Source organism: Columba livia, chromosome 14 (assembly GCF_036013475.1).
Source record: "Columba livia isolate bColLiv1 breed racing homer chromosome 14, bColLiv1.pat.W.v2, whole genome shotgun sequence".
Taxonomy (NCBI): domain Eukaryota; kingdom Metazoa; phylum Chordata; class Aves; order Columbiformes; family Columbidae; genus Columba; species Columba livia.
This window is the reverse complement of record NC_088615.1, coordinates 13231016-13244092: the sequence shown is the minus strand read 5'-3', so window position 1 is coordinate 13244092 and position 13077 is coordinate 13231016. Positions and strand designations below refer to the sequence as shown.

Genomic DNA, 13077 nt, shown 5'->3' with positions numbered 1-13077 from the left:
CTCTTCCCTGCCCTAAGCAGTGACACGACCAAAAGTTCTGATGCTTGCTTCACTACACCACTCATCAACAGCATTTGTTAATCCCTAGTATTTCACACAGGGGTAGCTGGCATTGCATTATGTTTAATAAAGCTCTTTCACTGAAGACAACAGGCAAAATGGAGGACCTTCACCTATCATCTACTTCATTGCTATTTGCATTGAAATTATACAAGCAGACAATCACTGAAGGCGATCGGGCACACTGCTGAAGCAAGGAAGGAACTCAGCAGTGCGTACCGCAGAAGGCAAAGTAGAGTCAGCAAGTCAGCCTTTTAAAATATGAATGCTCTTTCCCCATAAGTCTAATTACCACAGTTCAGTGGCTTAAATAAAGTGATCCAATAGGTTCAGACCTGGTTTTTAGACACCAGCCTTCCAGTGAAAATCTTTAATCTTCTTTATAGTGCAGTTTGTTTTCCATCATCCTGCAAGGCTTGTAGTTTTCTGAACCTATTTCTCCATTCAGATCCCACCATGGGAGGGGGTAAGACAGAGATTTAGGCTGCCCTGGCTTGTAAATGTTGCAGATCTAAGTAATAAGCTCAGGGTCAGGATATCAGAAAGACATTTGAGCTCGCACCTAAAAGGCAAGCAATGATTTAGAAAAAAACTGTATTTTTCATCCATGCTACCCATAGTATGTGATACATCATTGAAATAAAGCTGCATTTGCAACAGAAATAAGCAAAAAAAGAGGATGCTGAAAATCAGAGCTTATTCCAATTTCTAAATGTCCTTAGGCTGAAGAGACAATGAGCATGAAAATGTAAATCAACGTTAACCTTAAATTCTCTTTCATTGATTCTTGCAGGATGCTTCTGTCAACTCAGTGTCTCCTATCTATATTCTGGAAAGAAAAATAATGACTTGTTGCTCTTTTTACTTGGTGCCATGCACTGAACTTAGGTTATTCATGCTTTGAATTAACTGTTGGTTACAGAACATTTGGTTATCTTCATCTGTACACACAGACATATGACCAGGTTAGAAATGTATCTGTACGTATATAGTTTTTTATTTAACAGGAATGGCTTTCTTTTATTACCAGTAATGTCATCTTGTAAATGGATATCACATAAAATGTTAAATTATGTGCTTTCTTTATTACATGCAGTATGTTCTCTACATGACTGCCAAGTTGACTACATCCACATGCATTTGTTTAAGAAATATTCCAGGTGTTCATCTCTGTGGACCATCCAAGATGAAATCAACTGAAGCTTGACAGTAATCCTTTGTCTCCCCATAGTAGTCTTTAACACACTCTGAGTGTTTTGGAGCAGGGTGCTTTGTCACATTATAAAAGCTGAAGCCTTAGAACTTGTAACAAACCAGGGAGAAAATAAATCAATTCATTTTCTTAAAATTAAAAAATATGATGTTTCAATACAAGAAGAAAACATGTATGTGGCAAAATAATTAATGAAAATATGCTACTTCACTCATGCTGAAGGATAACAGTATAATCGCGAAAGCTTGACATTGAGAAATACTTAGATACACACTTAGATAAACAGAGAAAGTTTAATCTTCTAGCAAAGCACAGAAACAACAAACAGAAAATGAGGAAAAAAAAAAATGTTCATTATTTGTAGATTTTTCCTATAGAGAACATCAGTTGATCGTTGCTGAACCCTGACTTGCATCACTCCTAAGCTAATAGCTGGAATATATCCAGCATTTAATCATAATACTAACAGGCACTGAGATCATATAAGCTGATTCTCCTCCTCCTTACACTAACTTTACACTGATAGGATTCCAGTGGACTCATTACAGTTATTCTTAGTTTATAGGAGAACAGGTACGAGCAGGAGGGATTTTTGTTGTTTTCTCTGCATGTTGTGTGTGCTATCACAGTACTTATCTATTGCATCAAAACTTTTTGCCTATTTTGGATGATGTCTTGCCATAAGTCTGAAATCTGGCAGTGCAGCTCAGTAAATAACAAAGTCTCGGCCCTCTCACTTGCATGTGAAAGACATAGGAAGAAAAAACAGGTATTAAATGCAGAATGCTGAGCTAGCTCTGTGGCCTGAACCAAATCCAATCCTGTGCATAGTAAAAGGAAATCATTAGATTATTTAGAAATGTCTGAAGTTAAACAGCTCTCATTCATCTCCTGGTGGACACGAGACCTTATCTCACATTCAGCACACAACTATTAGGATGGAGGCCACGCAGATGCCGGCTCTCTGAGGGGATGTGAAGTGTAATACCGATGGATACTGGCATGCTGCTTTGCTCAGCCAGGAGCTGTTCTGAACAAGGCCAAAATTCACTTGCACAGAAGTTACCTGAACGTGCACTATTGATCCATGCTTCGCCCAGCCCACCTCTGTAAAATATCTTGGCCTTGTGTTTCTTAAAATAACCCTCACAAGGCAGAGACCCACCTATTAGAAACAGAGACAGATGAATGAGCATGCAAATGTAAGAAAGCATTAATCATTCTGAGTTCATTTCTATCAACAACATTAAAGCAAAACACACTGAATTCTAGTTCTTAACACAGAATTTTATCAGATCTGAAAGTAATTCTATTTTAAAAGGTTGGTGGGGATTTGCAACAGATTTTATGAAGCGTTAGTGCCAATATGCTACAAAAAGTTACACTGGACTATACGGTAGCTCTTCATTAGATCCAAAGTCAGGCAAATAACAGATCTTCACTATATTACTTAAAACACCTCTTATATGAGCTGATAGGAAGAAGATTATCACTCCTACTCCTTTTGTTTTAACAATAAAAACACGTTATTGAAGAAGGAATGGAAACAGATACGGTCTTCAATCACAACACTCTTATAACCACTCATCTGTTATATCTCAAATAATTCTACCTCAGGACAAAGTAAAAAACAAACTTTAATACACATCCACTGATAATAGTATCACCCCGTATTTAAGGACAAGTATGGACATCACAGCCATAAGCAGTATGGTTTCACACACTGACTCAGATTGTTTTGCTCTTTCATATTCAGTTCGTAGCAGAAGTAAAAGTTTTGGTTTATTGGCAGTTGTTTAATTCTCCTTTGAGCCAAAGTTGCATATATTGGAAAATAAAGTCATATTGGAAAGTTCAGAATTTCTGGGCATAAATAACATGGTGCCTTCACAGGCAGAGATGCAAACATCCACAAGAAAGTATCAGTCAGAAGAACAGTGACTGCTCATTGAACCTCTGGATATCACTTGTATTTCTTGAGCAAATCACTTCTCTTTCCTTTATTTTCCCAGCTTTCCAAGCATTTGTTTATTCAGATTTGAAATTCATCATACATGCATACATTTTTCTAAATAATGTCATGAGCCCCACTTACTGAATAATCATGATTCATATTCATTAGCTGTTCCACCTAATCCCTTAAAGCTGAAATATCTACTGTTCTAAAATACTAAATTTACTTCAAACTATCTGCTAGAAGTCTTCAATATTTGGTTGGCAGTCAAATAAGCCTGGAGGCAAAACAGTAAAAACCAGAATGCATCACAAAAATCTGATTCAACGTCCATTAAGATAAAGAACATGGGGATTGGTCCTTTTCCGAAGCTGAAGGATTCTGCTAAATATGTATTTTCTCTTTCTCAATCACTTCAGCTCATCATAAGAAATCGCTCCTCTGTGAAGGCTTTAGCAAATAAGAAAATAAGTCTACAAGGCCACTGTCTCACATGTAGGATTGACTTACATCCTCTTCTTTGCATGTTGGCTCCATTAATTGATACAGTACTGGGTAATAACATCCCACTAATAGCTCTGAATGTGGTTTTAATGGAAATGGAAATGTGGAAAGCATTAAACTAATAAAAAGAAATGGAACAAGATTTATGTAGTACCAATAAACATAAAAGCAAAGCAGAATTGAAGGGTCAGTTATGATCCTGACCATTCAATATCAATCTTTATTTTTTTCATCCCATCAGTTTTAATGTGCCATGTGAGATATGTGCACTTTCCTGTGGCATGCCTATAGGAAGATGCAGCTGAGAAAGGATGAGACAAACTCAGAAACCATACATCTTTTCCACTTTTTTTCCTGTTGTTAAATAATGAAGTACATGCAAGTTTCTAAAATAGCGGGTCTTTTTTACTTGTTTCATTTGAATATGATCAGAACAATCATCAACCCTTTAACCTGTTGTTAAGAAACTAATAGCAGCATTTCTTCATGCTTCTTTGCCAGGTGACTAAGCAATTAAAAACTGAATTAGTCTGTATTGTTCATTCAGCTCTCTAGAATGTATGGAACGGTATTCTAACCAGCTGGAGAAATCTGTTGAGTGTGGGCACAAATTCATTCTCTTGATGGGAAGTAATCACCCAACTTCATCAAGGGCACTGAAAAGAGAAAACCAAAAATTCCTAGCCAGATATTTAATTTCAAATCCTGAAAATTTTTTTAAATCCAGATGGAGTGAAGGTCATTAATGTATATAAAGGCAGTTGGAGGCATTAGGAGGCACGTGGTGCACAAGACCCTGGGTTTCTATATCACCAACTTGACTTTATTCTGAGCAACACCTTGTTTCCTCAGGGATCCATCTAAATAAGTGGGAGCATCATTTGAGTAGAGCTCTGTCCACTTGATCCTACCCCCACTGCAAAAAGACTTCACATCTGTTTTACTTAGTTGCTTCAGGTGTAGTTTTTTTTTTCCCCCACTTCATCACTGCATTTAACCAAGAGATTTAATCCTGTAAGGGTAAGAAATGAATACAATAATCTGCTCTCGAGATATCTTTTTAATGCATGTATGTACTTTGGTACATACAGCCTTTAAGTTATGTGAGCTAATAAATCAAGCTGCAGATCACAGAAATACTAGTAACTATTTCTTATTTCCTGCCTTCCTCCAGATCCCACTTGAACAAGTCTGTTCCTTACATATAAACACATCAGAAAAGTAACACGCTGGAATTAACTGATGGAGAAATTATGCAGAAATATCCTTATAAAGGTCAATAAAACAATTCCCTAGGATATAAGAAAAACAGGCCACATTTGCAGATATATATGCATATCTCTTGATACATATATATATATATATATATATATACACACACACATCTCTCCAGCTGGCACATACAAGCATAGCTCTAAGGAAGTCCACCCCAGCTGAGATGCTGCATCCACTGAATTAACAATTTAACCCTACTCTTTACTGAATAATTGCATAAAATATGTAAATGAAATTTGTGTCATGCTGTCAAGTATTATACTGTCTAGTAGCCATAATTTGAAGTGTCTTGATTTTTAACATACTGCAGTTTTCTATCGGTACTGAAAATGTGAAAAATGAGCCACTAGAGAAAAGAGATTAATATTGTCATAAGAAAAAAAATGAATTAACCTAAAGGCCAACATGGAGTCCCAGCCTAATTTGAAAATTACTGCACTAGACATTCTAAGAAAAATACTGTACTTAAAGTAACTGGTTATACACTGGAATATTGGCATGGTTTCTGTGTAGAAGCCGAACAACTGTCCATCTAGTCCTGGATTATGTCTCCCATCGTGATATTTAGGGTGAAGGGATAAGACAGTACACACATCACAATTTACAGAAAGATCCAACGACAGAGGGAATTTCAATGTAAGTGTTAGTGTCAGTAGCTGGTTAGCTTTAATCTGCCAAATAGAACTGTAGAATACTACACCATGTCTACCCTTTCTCAAGTTCTACTTACTTTAGACTTGATAATATCGTGTCAAAGAATTCTATCAATTAATTCTAAATGCAACAGAGCTTGGTAATCACCTTGTCAGAAAAAAAAAAGCTCACAGTAAAGTCAAAATTAATTTAAGTACAGCAATGGCAAGCATCACTGTGAAGATATGAGCTACTTTCTAAATGTAAATTGAATTCAGAATATTGTTTGAGTTTCAAGAAAAAAAAAAAATCAATGGCTGAAATACTGTCTGGATGGGCTACACTTGATGGTGTCACACTAAGCGGAACACAGAGTTTGCACATCTACTGATATATTGAATAAATGGTAAGATTTTCCCAATATGTTATTGCAGAAAGTGTAATTCAAGTATAGTATTTACAGGGAAATCAATGATAAACCATTAGTTTGAGAAAAGTGTTTTCCATCAAAATGAGAAATGTATGATTTGCAATCAATTTATGAAGGGGTTTTTTGTTTGTTTCTTGTTTGTTGGTTTGGTTTGTTGTTTATTTTGGGGTTTTTTTGTTTTTTTTTTTTTCAATATCCTAGGCCTAGGGAAGGCCAATTCTAGATGACAAATAATGAAATATCTGTATTGATATGGAAAAAAAAATCCTGTTATCCTTCACTGTATTTGCATAATTACATTGTATTTTTGTCCAAAAGGTCATCATATTGCTCAAATTTACTTGCCCATGTGTCTGTATGTTTGGTTATATTTATTAAATTCTATAGTAGAAATAAATCAGATGCTAACAATATAGTGGAAAAAAAAACCCTGGTGCTCTGCAATACCAAACTTTAGAGAGTCGAAGTGACCGTTCCCCTCTTCTGAGCACTCAGAAGGCCACCCCTGGAGTACTGGGTCCCCACTACAAGGAAGACAGTGAGAAACTAAGCAATAACCACACCGCACAAGACAAACTTCTCTGATCCAAACACAGATCATGGAGAGCTTTCCAACAACAAAGGCCATAAATACATATTTTACACAAAAATTCTAAGATGCAACCTGAGTGTTCCTTGTCTTTTGAAGCAAAGATGCGATCATAGGCTTCCCTCTCCATCTTTCAAGCTTTTTTGATTTACAGACACTCCTGAGTTGATGCAATTTGATTAACTGTTTATATGTAGATTCATTATTCTCTCACCAGCAGCTGCCTTTACATACCTGCTTATGATTCCTGCTTACTTGAAACTGAGCTGAAGATTTATTCACTTAAAGCAACAGGTTGATTAGCATACAAGTTTCTGCATCAATCACCTTTAACCTTCACTCATATTCTACACAAGCCGGATATAGATACTTCAGCCCTGAACTAACCAAGAATTTGCTGGTGTCTGTCAGCTGTTTAATCACTTATACTTACAACAGTTATTTTGTAAAAAATAACACACTTAGGGATGGAAAGCATGCCTAGGCAGGTTACAATAAAAAAAACACACCAAACTCCTTCCTATTTTATACAACTCCATGAAAATTAGAGGCAGTGAAATCTACACTGCTTGCTCACAAAAACATTCCCACATCAGTGAAAAGGAAGCCTTTCCTTGTTTAAGTATTTATTTTTTAAAAAAGAAAGAAGTTCTGGGTGTAATTCCCCATTTTCTGCTTTTGTTTGATGCAACACTCTTGAAGGAAATCCTGTGAGCTCACCTGTGAAGCTTGATTTTTAACATGAATCTTCTGCAATCACTTCTGATTATGCAGGATATAAGTCTCAAATGTCACTGGATGGAACTATAATACCATCTCAAAAAATCATTACAGGACCTAGTTTAGGATTGGAATCAAATACACATTTTAATTGCTCATTTTAATTCAGGGTTATGATGCAGAAATCCATTGACTGTTGTATTCCTTGCTTTGGTCAGACTATTTCCTTCATGCTTCGCTCAAGGAATACAGTTTCACATAGGTGCATAACATTATTTCAGGGCTGCTATAGTTAAAGCAGTTACATATGTTGGAATCATTTCACTCTTACATTGCTGATTCTTGTAGGCATTTGATCACCTTCTCTCTTTGGTAATACTGCAATGAACACACAATATCTTAATGGTATAATTAAGCAATGGAGGCTTCCTGGGGATTAATGAACTCTGGGGAGGAGCTCATGTCCCAAACTATAGCTTGGGGACATTAACTTCATCTATTCATTAATCTTTAGGAAATGTTTCATGATGAGGTTGCTACCTCTATTACAAGACCAAGAATTAAATGTATAGATATTTAAAGTTTCTCAGATTTAATCAGGATGAATGGATGATTTTTTTTAAGTTAGAAAGCCAACAGTCTTAGTTCAAAGTTCACACACTTCTCAGTTAAAAAGCCCAATTTCTAAGCCTAAACCAAGCCAATAATTATCAGATCTTGCTGTGAAGACCAAAAGCGTGAAACTGTAAATTACTGATGCCGGGTGGTCTCAAGCTTTGAGGATTCCAGACCATAAACTGTTTTCATTATGAACTCTAGGGAGGAAGAAAAGATGACTGAATCTTCTATGCAAGTAGATTTACTGACAGAAAAGCATTTCCAAAGAATATGTTCATTGTACTAATACTAAAATTGAAAAATTTTGAGCAGCACTGTCAATAACCTTAATAATATCATACCTTCATATAAAAAGCCTCTCTGCATTTAACCAGATGTATACTTTAAGTCAATATTTATTTCCAGCAGTGTAGAAAGCTGGGATTCTGCCCTAGTGAATGACGTAAGAGGTATAAGAGGAAAACCAATAAATAAACCACCATCTATGACATGAATGTATTCTGCTGGCTGTCTGGCATCTACCTGTTTCAGTCTAAAAGATAAAGATTCCATCCAAAGTCACTGAATTAAATAAATTCTTCCTCCAAAAGTCAGTGGGGTTCTTATTTATGCCATTAAATGAGAATAACATTCAAGAAGCATGTGTTTTATCCTCAGAGTACTAAATTATAATATTAGAGCTAAAAGGAGGACGTTTTCTGCGTATTGGGCTTCCACTGTGTAAGTGTTAAACACTCTTGCCCAAACAGAGAGGAAAACAAATAGTATTATTTTAGACAGGAGAGAATATAAAGAGAAGATAAGCTCCGTGTAATCAATATGGTCACAACGCTGCTGACAGTTCCTTTTCTTTCTGTTGTTCTTGTGTCAGACACCTTCCGACATGCTAACAATGTTCTTGGTTCCTTCTTTGGAGCTGCATATATTACTGTGTAACAACATCTACTGGTAGAAGTGGAGAAATTAAGACAAATTTTCACTGCAGATGTAGATAGTTTTCTTTTAAATGTCCCCTGCACACATGAACTGCCACCACCACTGCCTCCCACTGCCGCCTTACATACATTTGCCAGCTTGCATGAACTGCGTGCTCCTGTTTCTTAGCCATAGCACTTAAATTGGAGTGACTTTGGAGACTTTCAAAGGTAGTTGCCAATCCTGGATTACAGAGCAAACACTGTTCTATGAGACTCAGAAGGATCACAACTGTTAAGTGTTTTGGATTTTGCTGCAAATCTGGAAATACTCCAGTTTTTCAAGCACAGTAGTAGACTTTTTCAAAGATGTCTAACTGCTTACTTGAACTATATTGAACTTTACAGAATATTACCGAGAGCACCATAAAGCAGCAGAATTATTTGGATCTGAGCCTATCAAATGCTAGCTGTTCTCTCTAAATTTCAGCACTTTTACAGTTGCCTAATACCTAGGCACAGCATTAACAGAGAAGATTGTACACTTGAAGTATTCTAATTAACTAATAAAACAAAGGAAATTAGCGAGGCATAATAAGCTCCAGCCTTACTGAAGGAAGGAAAAGGCAATGAAAAGCTATTATTTCAAATGTGGAAAATTGAACAGGTGATTTTATAGCACATCAGATGACATCATTACTCTCTCCAGATAAATTTCTAAGTGTTTGCCACATTAATGTACCACAGGATAAAAATGCTTCTCTAGGCTCTATAGAAAGATCAATACAGAGAACAGATGTTATACAGGCTCTTTGTTTCATTTTTGGAGAACCAGTCAATTGACTTAAAGAGAATGAGAGTCAAATTTTGGCAAAGAAGCCTCACACAAGCCTCAGAACCACCATAAACACTGAGGATCCATTATTGGTATTGCACATCTATCAGGCAAACTATTCTGGCTATGTAATGTCAGAAATTATGAAAAGAGAGACAACTGCTTACAAATCTTTCTTTTCACACTGTGTCTCCTATAACAACATAATGTGAAGATTTCACTTTTAAAAAATGGTCATGCTTCGGTGTAATGATGAAAATATTAATGTTTCAGAGCTGTTAAGCATCTCCCAGCATTTCCCAGTTGTAGTGGTAAAGCCTTGGGACAACATGGTTTAGCTGAACTACTGGAAACGCAGTTTTCCCTATTGCTAGATGTCTTCCAAGAAAATTCTTTTGGAGATTTTATTTACACTCTCCCTCTCCGCATTTAACCAGATGTATACTTTAAGTCAATATTCATTTCCAGCAGTGTAGAAAGCTGGGATTCTGCCCTAGTGAATGACATAAGAGGTGTATGAGGAAAACCAATAAATAAAATACCACAGAAAACACCACTGTGTTGACCTAAACTGGATAAAGAATTGGTGATAGCTAGAGATAAGGGACTGGACCAGCAAGGAGATTGCTCTTTTTTAGTAATATACCCTACAGCTGTGGGACAATCAAGAAAATCTGAGATGTACTGTACGCTTGTTCTCATCATCAGTAACAGACAAAAGATAAAAATATTCTGCCTACTTTCTTTTTTAGCCTTTTAAAACTACAAACACAGACATTAAAAAAAATCTCAGGAGGGATTTACAGGTTCTATACACATAGTTCCTCAATAATCCCTCTCCTGAAATGATTAAAATACATACACAACAAATCAACACTCAACAAAACCAATGGGATTATTCAACCAGCTATCCAAATCAAAGAGTTTCAGTTTACACCCATGAAGCAACGGCCCCGGGTAAATGTGACAAAAGGAGCATGTGCCACTGCCTGCCTTGAGTGTCCCTGCAGAAACCCCTCACTCTGCTCCCGGGCACAGGCCAAGGAGAGCCCACTGGGAGAGAGAAAGCTGCTGGGACACCACTCATAGCCAGGAACAGGATCAGCATTACCAGGAACATAGTATGGGTGCACAAGTGTTTCAATTTTCTGACAATAAAAAATAATCTGATATTCAAGAGTGGTTTAAACCAGACTGATAACAAGTCAAGTTAATCAACTGTATCTGCATTCAGAAAACATGAGGATATTTCATTGTAATTATTACTTCTGGAATTGAAATGGGCACAGTTCATACAGCTTATCCCTAAAAGGTGTTTTGTATCTTCTCTAAGGCACTGTAAGCAGAAAATTGTTGGCTATAGAAAAGGTTTATTGTTAAACTGCTATGCTTATTCTACTTATTAATCTACTCTCATTGCTTTTTCCAAGTGGAATAATACTTTTGATTTCAAGAGTCACATTCAAATGCCACTATCCCAAGGACTAAGTGGAGAAAATTTAAGCACAGGCCAACATCTCGCTGGGATTTGCAGAACCTTCTGTAAAGTAAATAAGGCCCTTGTGGCTTATCAGGCATTGGTGTGTTCAGCTCCCTAAACTAAGACAATTCAGGGGATTAGTTAGAGGAGAAATGAAATGTACCTAATTAATTCCCCAGATCCCTGAAGATTATGTGGCGTGTTTGGAACAGCAGGGAATTGTGACTGAAATTAAGAACACATACCTACAGCAATGATGCTGAAAAATGCAGCCTTTATTCCTTTCACTGCAACATCGAGATATTGGCAAGAACTATTACATTTTAGAATTTCTTATCACTTTAGAACAAATTTTCATCTGCCATGCTTTTTTAAAAAAATACATATTTAATACAGAGCTGAAAATTCTAAGACTCTGACAAGCAGAAGAGAAAAATAATGTTGGGAAATGGATATTATTTATCCTTGTAAATTTGTGATATTTTAGCTTCATCCTGTTTGCTTCTCCACTCTCCCCTGTGCTCTGTTTTTTGGTGACTTTTTATCTATTACTTAAACTATCAACAAGATAAGACTCTACATGGTAGTCTCAGTAACAGAGATATAAACTTGGAAAAACTCAGGGAAGCCTGAAAGATTTTATCTGGATTTAAGTAAGGGCAGGAGAAAAGCAGAATCAAACTTGAGATTTCAAGGATAAAAGAGGGAAAGGGTAAATGAAGATTACTAGTTCCAACAAAAGAAAAAAGAAGGCAGTTTGAATTCATGAAAGTCCAAAGCGAATTTTATATATTCTATCCACTATGGAAAAAGTGACTTAGTTGCCTCTATATAATATTCTCACTTCACAGCAGGGAAAAAAAAAAAAATGTGCTGTTTATGGATCAAACCACAGAACTCTTTGGAAATAATCTTCAGGAGATTACATCAAGATTTCCCTAAATTCATGTTAACAATTTCAAACCGTATAAACTGAAACCAATATATAAGTTCCTATAGTTCCAGTCATTTTCACAGGAACATTTGCCAGGTCCTGACTATAGGTTTTTCATGTTTTCCTAATATGGAAGATAAGTAGATACTTCTCCTTGTTTTTCCCCCTTTTTGTGGTCCTTTCACCTTCTCTCATCCATAGAACTGAACGCCCAAACTAGGGACGAAGTTTATTTTCTGTGGGAGCCCTGATAAATACCATTGACACGAAGCAGCAAGATTCACAATTTCAAAGAAAAGGGTTTTAATAGCAAAAGAGGAACCTTTGCTCTCCTATCATCAACAGATTATGTGTCAGCATGGAGAAGGGATGAAGAATGCCAAAACAGCTCTGGAAAACACTGAGTAGTCACAGACAGACAAGTGCTTTTCAGACCTTCTGTAAACAAGAGAAGCAGTCTGGATTGACCACAGAAAAGGACAGACAGGAATTCAACAAAACCACTATTGTCTGAAAATCGCTCAAATACATCAGTTCCCGTAGGAATAAATGACTCAATTTGCAACCCATCAATCATTTGGCGTAATAATGGAAGTAAATACATCATAATAGAGGGTTGTCAGAGGATCAATGTCTTCTACTTTGGAAATAAACATTTTGGGATTGCTCCAGTATTTATTTTCCATAAAACAGATAATTATAAAATAAATAATTGGGGTTTGTATGGCATTTATGTGGCAGCAGGAAACCATTACTTGGTGACATTTTATTTCATCTGCATTATCTCTAAAGAAAAAAAAGGGGGGGGGCAAGGCTGAATACTTGTAGATCTGTCCATCACACATTCCATTTCCTTACATAAGAGCCACTGACTGACAAGTAATGCCATTTTAAGGGAAATCAAAAGGCAGTAATCTA

General features: G+C 36.4%; 1 long non-coding RNA gene across 1 annotated transcript in view; it reads right to left on the bottom strand.

The window, feature by feature from the left end:
* Positions 1–354: 354 nt before the first annotated feature.
* The window catches only part of LOC135575422 (uncharacterized), a 43521-nt gene continuing 30798 nt past the window's right edge, over positions 355–13077 (bottom strand). Inside the window, exon 3 of the long non-coding RNA XR_010466205.1 lies at positions 355–4387. This is a non-coding gene — a long non-coding RNA (uncharacterized LOC135575422). The remainder of the gene's footprint in view (positions 4388–13077) is intronic.